Source organism: Zingiber officinale, chromosome 10A (assembly GCF_018446385.1).
Source record: "Zingiber officinale cultivar Zhangliang chromosome 10A, Zo_v1.1, whole genome shotgun sequence".
Classification (NCBI taxonomy): domain Eukaryota; kingdom Viridiplantae; phylum Streptophyta; class Magnoliopsida; order Zingiberales; family Zingiberaceae; genus Zingiber; species Zingiber officinale.
In genome coordinates, this window is record NC_056004.1 from 27650510 (window position 1) to 27657141 (window position 6632).

A 6632-nucleotide genomic window follows, 5' to 3' on the forward strand; every position below is an offset into this window, starting at 1 on the left:
TACGATATTCTGAGTAGAAACCAACATATACTTTGTTATGTATATACATGTAGAGCATGTATGATAGGGGATATTTTGTTGAATGTGTTAATATGCTAATTATACATATGTTGTTGAGCATACACATGTTGGGTATGGGTTATAGGAGTCACCTTATTGACTATCTATTTGTATGTTGTGTGCGTACACTTGTCTGGTGTTTACTATTGGGGGGACTATGTTGATTATATCTTTGTTGTGTGTAGATGTGTCTGACTATTGGGGATATTATGTCGATAATACCTATATTGGTGATCATATGTCTGGTGTGATATTAGAGGTATCATGTGTTGGATCGAAAGCGCTAGAGGGGGGGTGAATGTAACACCCACTAAGCTTTTAAGATAAATATGAGAATGATGAATTTGCCTTAGAAAAATATTAGTAGAATGTTGAACCAAAAAGAAATAAAAAGAAATAAAAATAGGGAGTGGTCAAGGATTGAACCTTGAACCTCTCATGATGTAAATGATAGGATTAATGGGTAATAACCAGTTGGGATAGGAATGATATATTGATAGCAAAGGAGGGAAACTCATGATAAGGATGAGAGTAAAAGCTAGCCAAAAGAAAGCAAGAAAAGAGCAAGAGAAAGGCAACTTGCCTTCCTTCTTTTCTCTCCCTCTTCCTCTCCCTTTGCCGTGACTTAAAGAGGACAATTAAGGGGATTCATTCCCCCTTGTTTCATCATGAATGATGAGAACAAATAAATAAATAAAATAAAAAAAAAAAAAGGGGCTAAGGGAGAAGGAAAGCAAAAACTAATTTTGCTACCTCTTCCCCCTTAACATAAAATGGAGCATGTAAAGAGACACTACAACAAAAACCTTCATAGACATCGGTTTTCCACCGGTGTCTATTTGATTTTCGACCGATGTCTATGAAGCCGATGTTAAAAGTCTGCCATTTTAGACATCGGGTTAAAACTGGTGTAGTATCACTTAACGACACCGGTCTTCGAATCAGTTATTAACCGGTGTAGTATCACTTAACGACACCGTTTCATCAACGGTGTAAAACCGATGTAATATTGTATGTTAATAACACCAGTTTTGGCAGCGGTAAATGACCGATGTAATATTACTTTATAACACCGGTTTTACATCGGTGGAAAACCGATGTAATATGTATATTTTTTTAACAGCACAGATTTGATTTTAAAACCGACAATAACAAAAAAAAATACACAAATATTCAAAAATTATACAAATATTCTTCATTCAATAATATCCATAAAATACACAAATATTCATAAATTATATAAATAATATTCTTACAACAATATCCATAAAATACCCAAACATTCTTTTTACATCAAAAGCTAGCTAATAGATATCAAAATCAAGGTAGAACATTCTTTTAACACATCAAGGTAGAACTACACTTCAAATGTAATCTAGCATGCATTCAGCCGACTCGAACTGCACTTCATCAATTTCAACTCTGGAGTACTTGAGATTTGTAAACTGTAAAAACACATAAATCCACCATATGTCAAATAACTAAAACAAATGTGTACATGTATCAAATAAAAAATATAAGATCACAAGTGCTTGTCATAAACATGCTTACCAGCGTGTTGAAACCTATTCTGTGAATGGTGGCTTCGAATGAACTTCACGAGCAAGGCCAAAATTTGCTATCTTCATAAAGTCCTTGGTTACCAATAAGTTCTCTGCAAAGGTCATAATCTAGTTTAATAGAATGCTAATTTCACCAGAATAATTATAGGTGCATAAATCACATTTAACAAAATAAATGCTAATCCTAGATAACAACGTTGTAGGAATAGATCTGTTAAGAGCACACAAATGAATCTTTATAGGGATATTTGGTTAAAAGCGGAACTAAAGAGGTACACCTACCTCCCATGTCAATAAGTCACTTCCTCGAGTTGGATATGACTTTTGCAAATCTAGCTCCATATAGAAGGTGTAGAGTTTGATATCTTGAAGCTGCAAATCCAATCAGAATGGTAAGCAAGACATTGAAAATCCCATTAATAGACACATATTGGCCATGAGAACCCTTGTTCTTGTCATTGAAATAAGGTGGGGTAGTTGTCATGCCTCCCAAACTTGAATTAAAAGGATATGGTAGAAGACCCCTAAATCCTTCATTTATCCATTGAACTTCCTTAATGTACGAAGGCATAAAAAATGAAGAAGGATAACGATGCCATTCACTTCCGATGCAAAGCATAGTCTCTGTGCATAAAGGCAAGCATTCCATCAAATTTAAAACTATAATCCAATCAATATAAAACTATAATCCAATCAAATTTACAGGCTATCGCTTCTGCATAATTTTCCTATTGTAATACAAGAGAACTATCAATTTCCAACTAGGGGCAAAGACAAAAAAGAAGATGATAGACAAATTATATGACTTTCTTCTATTCACATGAGGCAATATGCAGTAACTCTCAAACTAGCAATGAAAAAGGCAGATATAGTACTCTACCTGTTGCTTGTATATAATAGCCAAGTTGTTGAAGGGCACAGATATCCCTGTTGTAACTGCTAAAATTGCCTTATAGAATGATGCAGCAACACTCATCATATTACTGCATGAAGAGAAGTTTCATTAAGGAACAAAAATAAACTATCCGCACAGTTGTCATCAAACATTTCTAAAGCTTACCAATCCATGTATATATATGTTGCCAAGGCTTGACAATGCTTGTGCATTATGCAACTTTGATGACTTTAGGGGACAGAGAGTGAGGTAATATTATAAGTGGAATGAAAGACTTCACTTTCTAGACAATACATTCATTTGCTATCTGTTTGATTTCTTAATCCTTACAAATTCTCAAAAACACCAAAAAGGTATAGGTAACAAGTGCATGCTCAACATGATAAACAATCTTAGCCTAGTAAAACTCAAAAATGAGGTTAAAGAGTGGATAGACATGTCTAAGAATACAGACGAAGTTTCGAGTATTGACGTGTAAATGAACAAGCTTCCTGCAATTCCTATTCTGGATGTCAATAGCAGGTGAAGTTGCAAGAAAGAACATGATGCATGAATGGATGCAGCATAAGTTGAAGCAGTCATTCTGATGGAGTATCTGGAATATCTGCCAAGACTGCAGAAGAGAGTTCAATATGTGTAATTCGAACAGCACCAATGAGCCGTTCTGGAAGCTCATCGCTACCAATAGCCTGCAGAAACTCCAAACTGTAAGCTGAAACAATCTTTTCAGGAAGGATCGTATGAGATTTAAAGTTTTTACCTGTATTAGAAATGCCATATCAACCACCAAGGATGTGATTACACCAAAGACGAGCCCTAACACTCCATTAGCCACTGTCGAAGAACCAATATCCACATCTATCTGCACAATCATCATTCTATCTTTCTTCAAAACCAAATATTGATTATCATCATTCTATCTTTCTTCAAAACCAAAGGATAGAGGATAAGGAATAACCATGACAAGAAACCAGGAAAATATATAATAACAGTAGTCCTTCAAAGACAATGAAAATAAAGTAACTAACTTAAATTTGAAGGTGATGCGTAAGTTCAAAAATCTTAATAAAATAAATTAGAAGTCGACATAAAAGGATATAGCTTTATAAGTAATTTAGAAATTATAGACAGTTTTAGCAGCCAACAATAAAATAAATTAACAACAAAACTAACCTAAAGACCTTGTAAATAGATTGCAATTTTAGCAAAGAACACGAACTTGCTCTAGGTGCCGGTGCCATATAGAACATGAACGACCTCTAAAACACCTATTCAATTAATAAGTTAATGTTAGGTCTAAGATAGGCAGGAATTGCAATTTTTATTTGAGTTAGAAAGCCATAGTTTCTTAATCTAGACGCGGTAAATGAAAAACAAGGAAAATAACAAAGTTTGCAACACAACTGACCTCTGTCATTAAACTGAGAGAATTTGGTATGCCTAAACTTTTCAGGGCACTTTAGGTTTCATCCTGATTCCAGCCTCAAAGGCTAGGTAACTAGGTATAATGTCATGATTTTTATATATTTCCAATTTGTCAGTGTGTATTAGAAAAAAGAAAGAAACAAAACTGAGATATAAAATAGGCACTAGGAATGACTAAAAATAAGTACAACTAAAATTCATAATTAGGATATCACTAGGAACGACAGTAGTGAAATAGTCTCCTTTCCGATGCCAATCAATTTTTGTCACAACCTGCAAAGCAAAAGAATGAATAATAGAAAGGTAGTGGCAAATACTCTACCAATTAAAATAAAGTAATCCAAAGGATTAAGTCTATGTCTAGAAACAATTAAGGTAATTTGATGTGCCTATATTGAAATTAATTACTATACAGATACATATGTACTCTGAAGGGGGGATACACAATGAATATAGCTCACCTTGCAATGCTTTAATCGGATGCAATCATATTTATCATCTCGAACCCATCTCACTGCTGGAGTGGTATTTCCTAAAGCACAGAATCGAGTGCCAACTGATCTGAACAGAAACTAAAATAATATTATGAGTAAAAACACTTACCCTCATCCTCCTCTAGTTTTGATTCCTCCACATGAAGCAACTCCTTGACCCTAGCTTGATTCTCTACACTTCCCAATCCAGTATCTAAAATAAGCACATCGCATCCTCTGAAACAATGTGTAAATGTATGTCAGAAAGAAGCAGGGTGGAATTAGGCATCGAAAACTGAATTAAAAAAAAAAAACCTAGAGGGTGGAAATTAAATTACAAAAACCTGGAGGAAATGAACATACAAAAGAAACACTAACCATAGGTACGGCTCCCTTCTTTTAACATAACCATATTAAATTTATATTCTAACCTAAACCATCCAATATCTAAATTCCCATTAGATCTTCAAGGTTACAATCTTCCATAATCACCTAACATGAAACCTAAATGTCACTGAAACCATTTCAGATTCAGGTTAATCTTTATTTACAACATTCAATTACCCAATATAACAACTCTTATCCTTGTTAACTAGTAACACATCATACCCTTAACCTCCAACACCAGAACAAACAAATTCTTATTGACTCTGCCGTGGATCCAGCTCAAAACACACAGGATTCATTAGGTAACATCTACTGCAACTAATGATCGCACAAGGGTAAGGAACAAGAACTAAACCATACCTCAATCCCCTACAAACAGAACATTACATAGTGCATCTTCACTAGCCGGATCAAGAAGAAAGAATAACAAGAAGTCATCAAAACAACCTGTTAACAACAACAACAGATCGACCTCATTACCTCTGCACCCTTCAATCACCGGAGACGATCATCCAACAGAGCTGTGGTGGCCAGGACCAAAATACCAGTCTCTGCTTCCCAGAAAGAACCACCTGAATCAACACTAGAAAGGATCAAGGTTCGAATTCACAACCAAAACCAAACCCTTACCTCCAAGATCGAAGTTAGGGCAACGACTTGTTCTTACCGACGAACAGGGACAGAGATCGGGAAGGAACAATGGTTGTTACCTCCTCCAAACAATCGATGCTGGCCTGATCCAACGCCGATGCCCTTGGTTCCCTCCCGACAGCCGGCGAAATCCACCGATCGAGATCCGTCGCCGTTGTTCACCGAGATCAGAGAAGGGAGGAAGGGATCGGGGAGAAAGAAGGTTCGGCTAACCTCTCTTCCTCTCAACGCTCCAAGGTCCGCTCTTCGCCGGCGCTGGCGCCACCGAGAGAAGAAGAAATCGTCGGTCTCGGTCGCGTGAAGTCCGAAGTCGCAAGAAGGAGAAAGTCGGGGGAAAAGAAAAGGCCTTCGGCGCTTTATAGAGAGGTTAACCCCAAACCCCATCCTCAACCTTTAGCAATCAGACGATTAAGAAGAATGAAAAGAGGAAACGAGAGGTTTTGAAGATGACCGTGTACCTAGAAAGCGAAGAGGCCGAGAAGGAGAAAATGAAGCACGGAGAGCCTTTATGCCTGCAATTTTAGGGTTTTAACAGGCAGACATACTTCGTTATTCTTGTACTGCACTCGATCTCTCTGCTTCAGAAGAAGGAGACCCCTTTACACAAGATCAGAGATCTCGGTGTTGTTCTCTCTTCCTTTGGATTCCCTCATGTTGCGGATCAGAGAGATGGTCGAAGGTTTAGGTTTAGGTTTAGGCTGAGAGAAGGGGCGCGATATTGATTTAGGTTTGGAGGGAACTTTGTGAAGTGTTATAAATTTTGGCTCATGGAAAAATTAAATTATTTTTTTTTGTTCATTAACATCGGGTTTTAAAAACCGCTGTTAAAACCGATGTCTATTAACAAAAAAAAAAAGGCGCTCATAGACATTGGCTAAAAAATCGATGTCTATGAGTGAAAATCTGCGCTTATAGACACCGGTTTTTGGAAAACCCGGTGTAAAATACTCAAAGACATCGGTTTTTGCTTAAAACTGTTGTTGTTCCACCGATGTCTATGAGGCTTTTTCTTGTAGTGAGAAGATTTTATTTTTCTCTCATTTCTCTCATTCTCTCCTCTCCACCACCGAGAGCCTCAGCCCCCTCTCCTCCATTTTCGGCCCCCAAAACAAGGTTCCTCCTAGGATACAAGGAAGGCTACCAAGGGAAATCAAAGGAGGAGAACAAGAAGAAGAGACC

The 6632-nt window shown here is 36.9% G+C and overlaps 2 long non-coding RNA genes across 3 annotated transcripts; both read right to left on the reverse strand.

Moving 5' to 3' along the window:
* Nucleotides 1–1451: 1451 nt before the first annotated feature.
* LOC122028084 lies at nt 1452–2700 on the reverse strand. Its single transcript, XR_006124637.1, has 4 exons — nt 2503–2700; nt 1905–1994; nt 1612–1714; nt 1452–1505 (listed from the first exon to the last, which is right to left on the reverse strand). It is a non-coding gene; the product is annotated as an uncharacterized LOC122028084 (long non-coding RNA).
* A 1075-nt stretch (nt 2701–3775) lies between these two features.
* LOC122027577 lies at nt 3776–5336 on the reverse strand. Of its 2 annotated transcripts, XR_006124463.1 has the most exons (5): nt 5283–5336; nt 4546–4652; nt 4404–4474; nt 3926–4215; nt 3776–3785 (listed from the first exon to the last, which is right to left on the reverse strand). It is a non-coding gene; the product is annotated as an uncharacterized LOC122027577 (long non-coding RNA). The 2 variants fall into 2 exon arrangements; XR_006124462.1 differs by lacking the exon at nt 3776–3785 and having other exon boundaries at nt 3796–4215.
* Between the last annotated feature and the right edge of the window lie 1296 nt (nt 5337–6632).